This window comes from Pseudorca crassidens, chromosome 14, assembly GCF_039906515.1.
Source record: "Pseudorca crassidens isolate mPseCra1 chromosome 14, mPseCra1.hap1, whole genome shotgun sequence".
In the NCBI taxonomy this organism is placed as follows: domain Eukaryota; kingdom Metazoa; phylum Chordata; class Mammalia; order Artiodactyla; family Delphinidae; genus Pseudorca; species Pseudorca crassidens.
This window is the reverse complement of record NC_090309.1, coordinates 88,036,781-88,051,255: the sequence shown is the minus strand read 5'-3', so window position 1 is coordinate 88,051,255 and position 14,475 is coordinate 88,036,781. Positions and strand designations below refer to the sequence as shown.

The following is a 14,475-nucleotide window of genomic DNA, read 5'->3' as shown; positions in this document are numbered from 1 at the left end:
GATACCATGAGCCAGAAGCACCCTGCTAAGTTGAACCCTCATTCCTGACCCTCAAACACGGGGTGTTGTGCTAAGCTGCCGGATATTAGGGTTATTTGTCACGAGGCCATATATAACTGATTAAGCTTGGACCCATCCTTTCATACCACTTCTCTAGCCCTCTGGCAGGACTGCTTTTGCCTGGGTCATTAATGGGCCCAACCTGGCCCATGAATCCCTAAACCAGTATACAGGCCCCTGAACCAGAATTCAGTGTTCTCATTGGCATCTAAGGGATCACCTCAGAAAACTTGACTGGACCTTGCTATATTTGTTGCACTTCCTGGAAAGAGCTTCATCCCAGTTTTTGTTTAGGGGAAGTACAGGAACTGCATGGGGTTTTGTGAGAAGGTGAATGGCACTGAAGCTGAGTGCTGAGTTGCTGTTTCATTTGATGGCTGCACAATCTACAGCCCATTTGATCTTCCCATCTTCCTGCCATGCTTACTGTCAATCCCACAGTAAACCAGGTCTAGTCAATTCTGCCTTCATTTTGTTTCCCACACGTTTCTCTCCATTTTAGCATCGGGACATCTTTAGTTTGTCTCAAGTCTCCCGACCAAGAAAGTTTTCATAGCATTTACCCACCATGTCTCTTCTCTTCTGTTCCTCATGTACAGAGCTGATACTCACCTCCTGAAAATAATACCACCGATCATGTCACTTTCATGTACAAATATCTTAAATTTATCCCAAATTGCCTACAGATAAGGTCTAATATTTTATCTGAACTGAAGATTTGCTCTCCACATACACTCCAAGCTTCTCCATCTGTCTTGCCCTTCCACATGAAATTCCTCATTTCTCCCATCTTGTCATGTCCAAATCTTCTCTTCAGACCAAATATACCTTGTTTTAAGATGCTAAATTTTGTGATAACTTGTTACATGGCTAGTAAGATAAATAAGACATGTGTACTTGTCTTTTGACACAGTTTCACTGTCCCTCTTTAAGTTTATATTAATGCAATTTCTGCATTATATATCACATATAATTTTATATATATATATATATATATTACACCAAATTGTTCTTGAGAAGTAATGAGCAACATAATTCTTTGTCATCATGACCGTACAAATTTATTAAATCTCAGTTTTCCCATTTGCAAAATCACGTTTTTGGATTGCGATTACTGATATCCTTGGTCCTTTCTAATTCTCACATATCTTAATTCTTTGTGCTTCTATTAGTTCCAAGTGCAAAGAAAACCAATAAAATATGTCAAGTTTTTGAAATCTAATGAGTCAATTAGTGAGTGTTTATTGAGTGACTACTATGCACTCAGAATTTCACCAGGAGCAATGAATTTCAAAACTCCTTTATGTGTCATAGATCATTTTGTTAAAACTACTGATTTTTTAAATTCCCCCATATGTCTTTCATTTCTATAGCTATTTTCATACTGATAATACTTTAAATAAAGGATTTACGGAAAAAAGAAAGCATTCATCCAAACCCAGCACATCTGGTTACTTGTTAGTTGTTAGTGGTCGTTAAAGGATGGCTGGATATGGGAAATTTGAATAAGGTTATTAGGCAGAGCTGACTTAAGGACATGGGGCCCGTGAGCCTCAGTTTAATGATCTGCTCTCGCTGATCTTGAAACTGTTAGTACTTTTTGAAGAAGAGACGCTACATAATGTGGGCTCCACATACCATACAGCCCCTCCTGTCCTTGAGGGATTCTGATATGCTCCTCCATCACTTTCCCGTTGACAGACAATTAGTACAGAGGTGGTTCTAAGTTGACTTCCCAGAAGCAGACCCTAAGGTAAGGGCTTGTGTGCAAGTGATTTATTAAGCAAGGCTTCCAAGGAGAAACAGGTAAAGGATTTGGGGAACCAGCACAGGAAAGGGGAAGAAGCCAAGCCAGAGTGTGATTTCAGGGAAGCCCCCTAGGGTGGCTGCAGGTTGGGAGGTGTGGGAGATAAGCTGTGCTCACAGTGTCTGGACCTGAGTGAGGCTGTTGAGCTTCCAGCCTTCAACCCCACACTCTTTGCTTTGGGGCAAGAGTTGGCAGTGGGGAGGATCTCCCAAGAATTTCCAGCTCTCTGCACACAAAATCAAGGAGACTCCAGTGGCTGAGGGCTGTCCTCAATGAACAGCTACAGGTGCAGACCTTTGGAGATAGAAGCACCTTGAAGCTGGGAAAGGCAAATTGAAACAGTAGAAGGAGCCCCCAGGGGATCTGAGAGGAACACTGACAGCATTCACTATAATGAATGCTCTGAAACCAATAAGCTATCCTTGCTACTCCTGAGAACACTTAACTAAGATCTCAAGTGTAACATTCCGCCAAAGCTTCAAAAGTGAGCAAACATCCTGTGTTCATTAACTTTATACTATTTGCCAGTCGCTGTGCTTTACACCGTGAAAAATACATGGAAAGACAAGGCATGGATCAAGTTGTATTCAAAGGTGAAAAGTTAAAATTGTGGTAGAGACATTCTTTTTTTTTTTTTTTTTATGAGACATTTACTGTGAACCACACACCAGCTCTAAGCATTGAGATTACCAGGGTGGTGCCATTTGGTCCTTGCTCTCAGAAGTTGATAGTGTTGGATGAGGGCATCTGATTGACATGTGAACAAGTCAGCATGATAAGATCTTTCCGAGGCACACACAGGGCCCATTCTAATCAAAGAAGAGGATCCAAGTCTTCAGATGCATTTTGGTGTTAGACTAAACTTCTAAGAATAAATACAATGAAGAGGAGAAGGGAATTCCAGCCTAGGCAATGTATCAGCCAAAATATAAAGACTTCTGTTCATTCTTCCACAAACCTTATTGAGTAAGATTCTGGGGAAAAAGTGGTGAATAAAGGAGAAAAAATGTTTACCCTCATGGAACGTACATTCTAGTGATGGGAAGCAGACATGCGTGCAAAGAAACTTCAAAATATGAAATTCAGAAACAGAAATGTTTGCAAGGAGGGAGGCATGAAATAACATCATACATTCACATATCTGCAAGTAGCTTAATGTGGCTATGAAGCTGGAGAGATAAGATTGTGAGAGAGTACATTATGAATCATGGCAAGGAGCTTTATGAAGTTCTCCTGTGAGTGATGTGGAACTGACAGAGAGTTTTAAATACAAGAGTGAGGTGGCCATGTTTATATTTTAGAAACATTATTCTTGACCTTAATTGCTCTGGGCTTATTTTAATATGTGGTTGCCCAGTTAGTCTCATTGGCTTCTTGCATCTCTGTTATTTTAAGAGTCTCAGTCATCTAATTCAAGGGAGCTTAGCCAGAAGAGTCTCTCTGTTAGTCATCTGAAACCGGGGAGATCGCCCTTCTCCCGGGGGAGATTTGGTGAAGTCTGAAGACAGTTTTGATTGTCAGGGTCTGGAGATTGTTACTGGTACCTAGTGGGTGGAGGCCAGGGATGCTGTCACACACATTCCACAGTGCCCAGGACAGCCCAGACAACCAAGAATTACCTGATCCAAAATGTCAGTAGTGCCCAAGTTGAGAACACCTGTTATAGATTGATTAAAGAGGGATTAAAATAATTTTATCAAGACAAGAGAGTGTCTGGTGCCTGGAAAGGAGTCGAGGAGGTTTGGGGCAATCTCTGAGGGAAATTCATGAGCATTGTTGGATGGCAACAGTTGTCAGAACAACTTACAGAACAACAGTTACAGAATTGCTAAACCAAGGGTGCCAAAATTTGAGGTGTGTTTAAGCACTTTATTACTAAAAACAAAATACTAGGTTTGCAGATTAAATACTCTCTTTTATAATGTTCTCATTGATTTGGATTCAGCTATGTTGTTCTTTAGTGGGAAGGAAGGAGTGGAGTTAACTTTAATGGGACAGTCATTGAGCATCAGAGTGTAGCAACCATGTGGTATCATTTATTCTGTGACAACCATTGTTTTATGACATTAAATCACGGTCTGATTTCCCATCCCAATTAGAAAGGTGTTTCTTCTCTATTATTCAAAATCAAATTTAACCAACAAATATTGAGTAATTACATGCACGAACTCTGGGATTATAAGTATGAATAAAACATTGAAATTCGAATCTATAAGGGAGACAGACATCTCTAAATCCCTGAGTAACTGAGATAAGAGCTATTATAGATGTATGAAGGATATGGTAATTGGAGTGCTTTATGGGAGAGAGATTGCATGGAGATGAGAAGATTTTATGGAAGAAGGGAGAACAGAGTTGAAATATGAAACATATTTAGACTTCAAACAGGGTAGAAGCGGGGAAGAAAATATTCTAGGTGAAGGAAACACCCTAATCAGAGGCTTGAGGATGAAGGAATATAATCTTAATGCAGACTGAATTATCTGAGTTATCTAGGAGATAAACCTGGAAGAATCCACACGTGTCGGAATATGCATAGGCGTCCGGCTCTTTCTTTAGTTTTAAAATTTATTCCTGTTAAATATCACAACTTTGTTAATGCTGTCATCATGGTATTCTATAGCTTTCCACGTTCTTTGTAACTTGCAAAACATTTGAGTTTCATTAGCTCATTGAACTTTACCACAAATGAATCAAATTTAGTGAAAGGTTACCATTTCTTCCAGTGGCAGCAAGAGTGGAGTACAAACTCAGAAACACAGAAGGGACTCACAAGACATTAATCATCATGTTTCTTGGCACTAGTGCTTATCACACCAAGAAGTATTGGCAAAAGCCCAGGAGACAATGAATATGCAACATTTAACTTCTTTCGTTCAAATTACATGTAATCCTTTAGATGTGTCATCTGACACTCAGTATAGCAGACATCCCAGAAATCATGACTCTCTCTCTCTCCCTTTCTCTCTCTCTCTCTTTCTCTCTCTCTGCAGTCCCCAAATTTGAAGTCAAGTGGATCTCTTTACAGTTCTGTAAAAGTGTTCATATCTGATATCCTGGATATATTCAAAATTTCCAAAATAGTTTTTTATTTAAACAGTGCAGCTCTTTTCCTGTCCTGGATAATTTTCTTGCTGTTTTATGACTTTGGCTTTCTTATTTGTGTTTTCTGGATTTGGTTGAAATTTGATGTTAATTGTTTTAAATGAATAATCTTAATGGGATATAGAATTTCTCTTCATTAATTACTAAACTACGAACTTTGTATTTGGATAATCATTGATACTAACGGCAATTAGAAGTTGAAAAGGCTAAATAAATCCTTTGAGAAGTCCACACCTGAGCCACAGTAATTCAAATTCAGGGGATCTCCATGATTATATTTTGAAATAAACATAGAATATGTTACTTTTTGGTCATGACATGTCATAAAAAACCAATGAGAGCATCACAGGGGGAGAAAATAACAAGAAACATTTAGTATAAAAATAGACCAGGAGGGCAAAAGATGTTTCATATCTCAAAACTTTCTTATTAAAGGAGCTCTTGGTCTAAAAATAATATTTTTAGAGTGTTTTAGAGTTTAAAAAGGACATTCATTTCCTTTTTTCATGTGGTTCTTTCAATGTCCTCTGAGCCATCATCAGTCTTATTTTTCTGCTGGAGAAACTTGGGATCATAGAAATTAAATAATTTATTTTGTTGAATTACATTTTTCCTTAACATCTTTGAAACAAGGATTCATCTTGCAATTAATGCATTAGCAATCATTTCTTAGTGTACTGGCAGTATTTTCTTTCATATCAGTGCTACATATATCAATACATCTTATAATTAATGACATCTTCAAGTCAATAAAATATGGTGAATTCTCAAGTTCATGTGGCTTTAAAATCAACTCTGACTCCAAATTATATACTCTTTCTATGAAACGGTTATCTCACTTATGGTCATCTGTGAAAAATAAATCAACCAACAGAAAAAAGCTTGAACATTGTAGATTTTAAGCTTCAATTATAATGCCTATATTCAAAATATACAAATATTATGTGCTTCACTTGTTTTTTAATAATAAAATATATTGATGCATTCCTATCAATTTTCTTTATCTACATATTTTTAATTCAGTTTAATTACATAAACACTTACCAAGAGCATATTTTGTGCAGAACACATTGCTCTTCATTACAGGGTCTATGTAGCTTCTTAAAATTCAAATTATGCCCTGGTAGGTCATAATTTTTCCTACTATGTATGAGATTTGTGTTCAGAACTGTTGCACGCTTTACCTCATTTAATCTCCTTTTTGTAGATGAGTAGACTGAGGCTTATAAAATTATGCTTTTCCCATGATATCAGAAGTAAAAATTGTTGAACTGAACTTAAAACCAAATCATCTAGCTCTCTAAACCTATTTTCTTCCATTATTTCATGTAAATAGGTAGCTCTTATATAAGGTATGAAAAGAGATGATACACAATTACTTTGGTGTTTTGTAAGGAGTGAGTTTTGTATTCTATTGAGAAAACTAGTATAAATAATCTCTCCTCTAATCAAACAGGCATTCCTTTATTTTGTGAGAATGCAAGCCTCCTGCTGGGGATGTTTCTCATGAGGTCTTCTCATCTCACAAAAGGAGTTTGAAATCAATAAAATGTTCACAGTGTTGATAAAGGCGAAGAGAGAAGATCCAGCAATTTTATTTGTTAATAATAACACTAGATAACTAGAAACTTTAAATTTGCTTGTGTGTTCTCTTCATTTCATAAAAATACTTCTATCCAAAGAGAAGGAAAAAAGAGATATTTCTTCAGCTCTAACCTGAGCTGGGCACCATATATTTTGCATCACCTTTAATTCCCACGATGACACTGCTAGTTATTATAACCCTTATTTTGTAAGTGTAAATATCCACAGATATGTTGCAATGTTAAATATCTTGCCCAGGGTCACATAACTGTGTTTCATTCCAGAACACGTGACCTTTTGCCTACATCATATTGACAGGAAGGATTATTTCTGGGGTTGGGGAGCCCACTGTATACATATATTGACCAATAAATGAACCATTGGAGTCTAAAGACTGCCATCCTACTGCCTGGGTTACTGACACAGTTACACCATTGGAGCCTCTGTCTGAGTTCTGATAGGGTGGAACTAAATGGATTTGTATTAATACCAATCATACATTTAATTGATCATTCTTAATCTTAGAACCTGTTTACCACTCTCATTTGGCTTCATAATACTACATTGTTAATTACCATGGTTGTTGCAATTGGTCTTACATCATATAATACTGTTTTTCAGATGAGAGAGAGGAAACATGTAGAATCGACATGAACTATTCAAGGTTACACGGATATTAAGGGATACATTGCACATGCTTAGATCTCAAATTTTGAGCTCTTTCTCAACATCACTTTGAATGTCAAAATTTGAAATGTATTTTTGGGGGGCCCAGGCACGAACAGGTGATGGACTTACTTCCTTGGTATATGTAAAATGTTGAAGATAATTCAGTCAGAGATGTTGGCATTTTGAAAGCAAAAGAGTGATGGCTACATCTATGTTTTCTATACAGAGTGTACAAGCCAAGACCTGGGGGGTGATGTTGGAGAAAGAGTTAGTGTAAGTGAAACAGATGTTGGTAAAATTCTCAAAGATGGAGATGCTGTTGTCGGAGAGAAGGAGACGGTCTTGACATCACAAAGCTAGTCCTTCACAGAAGGAGTGAGGTACAGTGGTTGGCCATCTCTGTGCCCTTGGCCTCCCTGTAAACAAAGGAGGGACAGTGGGTCATTAAGAACTTAAGCACTAACCATTCTTGAGTCGTGGCACCCCCATTTAATAGCTCTGTGACCTCAGATAGTTAACCTCTCTTCTCTGTGCTTCAGTTTCCTCTCTCAGTAAGTCATGGAGATCATACTTTCACCTGTCTCAGATTTGTCATGAGAACGTATAAAGTACTTGGAACCGTCCCAGACACAGACTCAAGCAGGAAGTGTTATGGACTATTATTCCACCTGCCATAGCCTCGAAGTTCCTATCTGTAGAATGGGAATTGATGTGACATTTTGACAAGGCCTTAGTAAGAATCACCTGAGAAATAATGTGTAAGATATCACAGGCCCTTGATAACATCTCTTACCTGTAAGATCTCTACAGATTTATAAAAGTGATAAAAAAGAGAAAAGAGCCAGTGGGAGAATCCTCTCAATGAACAAGTACCAGATGCCTTTCACACATCAGGAACTGTTTTGTGCAAGAGACATTAAGACAAATAAGACATGGATTGTGTTCGTCAGGGGCTTACAAGAGAGTAAGGAATGCAGACGTACAAAGAAACATTTCTCAAATGGTAGCATTATTTTTCTGGAGGCCTGAAGAGAAGAGAGGACATGTACTGGAAACCTGCGGGCTTCCATTTTCATGATGGACTCCTTTTAACACAAGGGGGGTTTAGCATCCACTTACTGAGTTTTACACCAGGGTGATATGATGGAGAGGGGGCATTGTACTGGAGACAGGGTGGCCTCGCCTTACCTTTGGCTTCTGTGTAACTCGGGGATGTTGCTCATTTCTTTACATTTCAAACTACTGATCTATCTATGGCTGAGTGCTCATTGGCTGCAACCACCTCCAGTGCTGCAGGCATTCAGAAAACAGAGGGAGGGCTTTGAGGAGTTGGCTATTTTGCTGGCGAGAACAGACTTACACACGAGAACCCATTCATGGACAGGATCAAGCAACACATCATCTGCTATTGGACAGCACGGGTCAGTGTCACTTTCCGGAGGAGGATAGAGTCAAGGGTCCAAGTCTGTAACAGAATTATTCCAGGTTTCCAGGAAGGTGGTTCTAAGGAATTCTGCACTAGGGACTAACCTGAACCTTGAGCTTCTGATTCAAAGATTAAAAATAATCTCCCCTCCTCTCAACAATTAATAGATTTGATCTATCCCACCAGCCAGGGTTTTGACGCTTCCTAAAGTAAATTCGAATTATAGGAGTAGGAATTTTTAAATATGAATTTTAAAATTCTCTTAGTAGCCTGAACATTCTTTAAAGACAGAGCAGGTTCTGATTATATCTGTTGCTCCAGCACATAGTAAGTTAATGCAAACTCATGGCATGTGCTTCTTAATGATTGTAACAAATGTATGAAATACAGCAGAAATGGAGTGATCCGTGAGGGCAAGGCAAGCTCCGGAATGTCCCTCAGCAGGAGTTCTAATTGACAGGTATAAAATCTAATGACCAAAGCCATGAATAAATGGCTCTGGATTTCAGCCAAGTGACCCATACCCAACTAGGTGAACAGGGTGATGCCCATGCCAGGGACCCCAGGAGGGAGGTGAGCTCCCAGCCTAGCCTTCCTCCATCCACCCTGTTTACAGGCTTTCCTCTGGATTTAGCTCCACTCTGCTTGACCCTGGAAATGAAGATGCCTTCTTTGTCATCATTGTGGGTCATCTGTATCCCTCTAAGTGAGTCCGAGAGGGGGAAGCAGACACTAGCAGGAAGCAGGTGGCAGAAGGGAGAAGCAGGGCTACGGGCGGGAAGTGAGAATGGATCCTACGCCCTGGATTCCTCCCCATCCCTCCAGGACCACTCTCTCTCCACTTCTCCTCCTCTGCCGGCAGGACTCCTGTACCCTCTGGACTCCAGGAGGGCTTCCCTCGCTGGAGCGTGAAGGAAGAGAAGGGGGTCTTGGCTCTATCCTTGCGGGGTCGCCATTCCCAAGTGAAGGTAGCCATAGATGCTTTCTTTTCTCCTTGCTGCATGTAACCCCATCATCTTTGTCTCCTGGCAGCTCTGGTACCTCTTCCTTCCCCTCACCCTGGTCCTTAGAGGAGGGGCTGAGTAATGGCTCAGCTGATAGCAGCCTCCAAAGTCCTATACCCCACCCAAAGACCTGTCATCGGTGCTTTTGTTAATAAAACTTCCTAAATTCTCCTATTTGTGGTATGTTTCCCTTTGGACCCCTAACTGATATGGATCCACAGATCAGAACTTAATTTCCCAGCACTACTTCCTCCTCCCCTTCTTCTCTATAAGCTCCAAGGTATTTTCTTTACGCTGTGACCTTAACAAGATATTTAGTCTGCATAAAGCTTCAGTTTCCTCTTCTCCAAAGTTCAATTAATAACTTGGTCTGTTCTAGGCATCAGACGAGATAATGCATGGAAGATGCAGTTATGGGGCCTGAAAAATAGTAGATATATTTCAGCTTGAAGAAGGTGCAATCTTAAAGCACCTCATTCTTGCACTCTAGTAGTAAATGAAAATACCCATCCTTTTGTGCCCTGAGTGGGGTTTTGTAGCAAAACAGTAAAAGTCGAAGATCAGGGGAAGTTGGTTTTCTAAAAAAAAATTTTAAAACAAACCACTTAAGAATCACTCCATGTGAGTAATACGAGCCTCTCAAACATCACTCCCCCCTCCCCTTCTAACCCCACAGATCCTGGAAACAACAGAAGAATAGTTCTGTTTGAAGTTTCCTCTCAACTGAACCATTCAGCGAGGTTTTATGGAGATCATATAGCTGTAGAAAGAACTTGATCAAATATGACAACAGGCCCACAGATAACATCATTGTCAGTTTACTGAATTGAGCTATCCGAAAAATATGGGATTTAATTAGAATATTTTCTGTTCTCTATATAAATGTGAGTAGAGAAGGGTGCGTGTGAGCCGACCCAGAACAAAGAGGCCATGCTCTGAGCAGAGCCGCCCGCCTCTCAGCCTTCTGAAGGCCAAGTAATTAGAAATTGTTAGGACGGTCACAGCTGAGGCAGAGAAGAAAAAGGCAGGAGAGTCTCAAAAATGTGAATTATCTTCTTACCTGAAAAGAACACAGAAATCCCACCTGTGTTTCTCTGAAAGGCAGGACTGTGCTGTAAGATTACCCCAAAACCATTCAGAATGAAGTGAAAGACAATTGTGGTTTTGAAAACATGAGGCCTAGTAGGCATCTGCGTGAGCAATGAAGTATAGAGGACGTTCGTTTGGAAAGAACACTATAGGTAAGTCCTCTTCTCCTTTCTGCCTTCGGTCTTTGTGACTGGAGGGCAGAGGCTGGACTTGATGATGCACATTTCTAGTACTTAGCCCACAGCCAGTGATGTAGCAGGGGGCCTGTCGATTTTAACGAAAAATGAGTGAAAACTCTTCTCATTTGTTTTTTTAAATTTTTTCTGAACTAGAGTCAGAATGGTTGATTTTCTTTATTTCTCCAAAAGTTTACTGCCGGGGTTGGTCCGTGGGGTAGGAGCTGAATATTTTGATGTAATACTGAAATTAGGCTCTTAGAGCCTTCAATCAATAGCTATTCCATTTTTTTTTTCTGGCGGATTTAAAATCCTTGTTCTTGCTAAGGAGATAAAATAATAGTATCTTGTGGTGGGTGGCAACAGGGAGTGTGAAAGCATTCAAAAGCGTGACTTTTTATGTGTAAACTTCCCCAGGACCCAAGGAGGCACCATGATCTTCTCATGCTTTGTCCCTTCATCTGCTTTTCGGATCTGTCTGGGACAAACTCTTAGGACCCCTTAAGACTCTTAGTTCTCATCCCCTTTCCATTCATAGCAGCATCTACCATGGAGGTGTGGGGTTTTCCTAGATGAGCATCTTTTTCCTAGATAAGCACATTTTGATGGCATAAACTGGCATTAGACCCGAGAAAGGCCATTCTATTCATTAATTAGCAAGAGGGCCTTTGGGTTTTAATTACAGGTCTGGTTTTCTTTATATTCCACACTATTTGGTAGGTATTTGGTCTTTCCCTTCTTGTTAAGCTAAGGGCTTTCTACCTCTCACATTCACCTAGCTGATCATCAGACACTTCTTCTTCTAAACAAATCAAAAAGCCATTATTCCTGAAAAGGTTCTTGAAAGCAAGGCACTGGCATCCCTGTGGCAGGTATGCAAGTTACAGCGTCCTACCTGAGGGGGGAGAAGCAAATGGTTTGTGCAGGAGTGTCATGCTTTTTCATGCCCATCATCCTGCTTTTCTGACAGTTTTTGCTTCTACTTTGTAGTTGCTTTTCCAGACCTTGATGGGAAGAAGCCACCATGAGAGGAACGTGAAGCTGGGCACCAAGAGGCTGAAGAGCTGGAACCTTCTGTGCTGTTGGCGGCTATTGCTCCCAGTGTGTGGTTTAATGTACTCATGACAAAGGTGATTGTTCCACGGTTATCTGTAAACAATCGCTTTCTCTTACATGAAAAAGTCCCAAGAACGGATTCCATTTCTTAAAGCATCAGTTAGATTTTTTGCAAAGGAAAGGGGTGTGGATGCTCTGAGCGAGTGAGGGTTGCAGGGGGCAGTGTGTTAGGTGTTCCATGGCACGTGGTGAGAGTCACAGCCGACTGCGGCCAGTGTGTCCACCCGGTGGGGAAACTGGGGACCACTGTGGGACACACACCCTACCGGCTACTGGATTCAAGCTTCAGCTTCCCTTTAAGATCACCTGTTCTCCTTCAGATTCCTATGCCCGCAGGGAATCACCTGTGTACTTAACTAAGGTTGTGTAGCTGTTATTTGTGAAAGGGTGTTTTTTTTTTTTTTTTTCAATAGCTGCACTTTTCCACACTGGTACTAGAAACCACAAAACTAGATATTGAAAAGAGCAAACAAATAACTGAAGCTAATAAAACCCTTTCCAAAATAATTAAAGACATAGATGACATTCACCAGAGCTGCTGTCCTTAGTTACTTATGTCTCTGAGTACAAACATCTCCACGTGGTAAGGCTTCCTCTTTTTCAAGACTCCTCAGTGATGCCAGGTGAGGCAGTGTACTTCTCAGGTCTAAACGTGTGGACACCAGTGGACCTGCTGCTCAGAGCTTCCACCAGGCAGGCATTCTTTGCTTCCACATCTGAGGTTGCAAACATCACACAGCAGAAGGTGGTCACCCACACTTCCATGAGTCAAGCCACATTGGAGAAAGGGAAGAGAAATGAGGATTTCAGAGGATTTCATGTGCAAAGGGGAGAGATTCTACTGCCTTGTGAAGAGGAGTGTCATTCAGTGAAGTGGCTGGGGGTACACGGCTGAAGTCCCAGCTCCGTCGAGAAGCTTCTCGGGACTGTGGATATACTGTGTACTGTATCCAGCTCATGCTTTCTCTTATGTGAAATAAATAATGTTCTGAAACTCTCCAGAAGCATTTGGAAAAGCTTTCAAATCTACAGAAATGTTGCAAGAATAAAAAATGAATATAAAAAGCACCTACATACTCTTTACCTAGATTTATTTATTTTGAATACCACATTTGTGCGCTCTCTCTCTCTCTCTCTCTCTCTCTCTCTCTCTATATATATATATACATACGTATATACACACACATATAAACATCTACACACATATGATTGTTTTCTGAGATTGTTTTCTTTGGTGTGTATTTCATACATATGTATGGTACAGTTATAAGCTATAGTAAAATTAATATTGATATAACACTTTCATCTAACCTATCATTTTATTGCAGTTTTTGTCAACTGACCTAATTTTATATATATATATATTTTTTTTTTTTTTTTTGACAGTACAGCATCCAGTCTAGAATCTCATATTACATTTGCTTATTTTGTCTCTTTAATCTCTTTTAGTCTGGATCATTTTACAGTCTTTCCTTGTCTTTTATGACATGGACATTTTGGAGAATAGAGCACCTTTCCATTTTAGTGCTGCATTTCTGAGTTGGGTTTTGCCTGGTGTTGCTCCATGACTACATCCGGCTTATCTTCTGGCCACAACACAATATAGGTGATGCTGAGTCCTCCTCAGCGTACTCAGTCTGGAAGCCCACCATATCCACATCCGTGATCTCCAGGTCAAGGGATTTTCCAATTTCTCTGGCAGTGTAGTTTAGAATTTTATTTTGCAGCCAATAAACCATGCAAATAGATACTGCTCTGTTCTTCATCAGAATGTCCCCCTTGATTTAGAATCAATTGATAATTGTTTTCATGAATCAGTATTTACTGTGATGTTTGAGAAATGATGGATTTTCCAACTACTGCATTCTTTTCACACTTACTAGCTGACATTGAAAGTTCTACCAGAAGCAGTTACCCGCTCTCAGCCCCCAGTTTCTTATGTATTATTGGCATGAACTCTAGACTCATGACTATTAGTGTTTAATTATTTTGATGCCCCCAAGCTCGCTCCAGCTTCTCTTTGACATCTTGCCTTTGTTTTGAGCACTTCACTACTTTCTGGTATAAAACGATATTCCAGGCTCAGAATGTACCTATTCTACACTTACCCTGTAATCACCATGACATGAAAATTTTTTGAAAGCATCAGCTCCATTGTTTTTCCTGGAACTCTGTTAGCAAAACAGCCTGCATTATGTGAGACTGAAGCTCTTTAGATATAAGACCATGTTTGTAGGGTTTGGCTCATTTCTAGCTTTAGGAAAATTCAATTATATAACGTTTTGATGACTATGTTTTTTTAAAAATCCATTAAGAACAGGATAAAGTGCTTTAAATTTCCAATGTTCCTATCTGTGACATTGAATAAATTATAAGGAAATAACAAAAAAAGACTCTATCCCCAAGATTTGAATTCTACAATACTTAAAAATTAGATAC

The 14,475-nt window shown here is 39.7% G+C and overlaps 1 long non-coding RNA gene across 1 annotated transcript in view; it reads left to right on the top strand.

The window, feature by feature from the left end:
* The window catches only part of LOC137205500 (uncharacterized), a 79,319-nt gene extending 66,168 nt beyond the window's left edge, over positions 1-13,151 (top strand). Inside the window, exon 3 of the long non-coding RNA XR_010934187.1 lies at positions 11,911-13,151. This is a non-coding gene — a long non-coding RNA (uncharacterized lncRNA). The remainder of the gene's footprint in view (positions 1-11,910) is intronic.
* Positions 13,152-14,475: the final 1,324 nt, after the last annotated feature.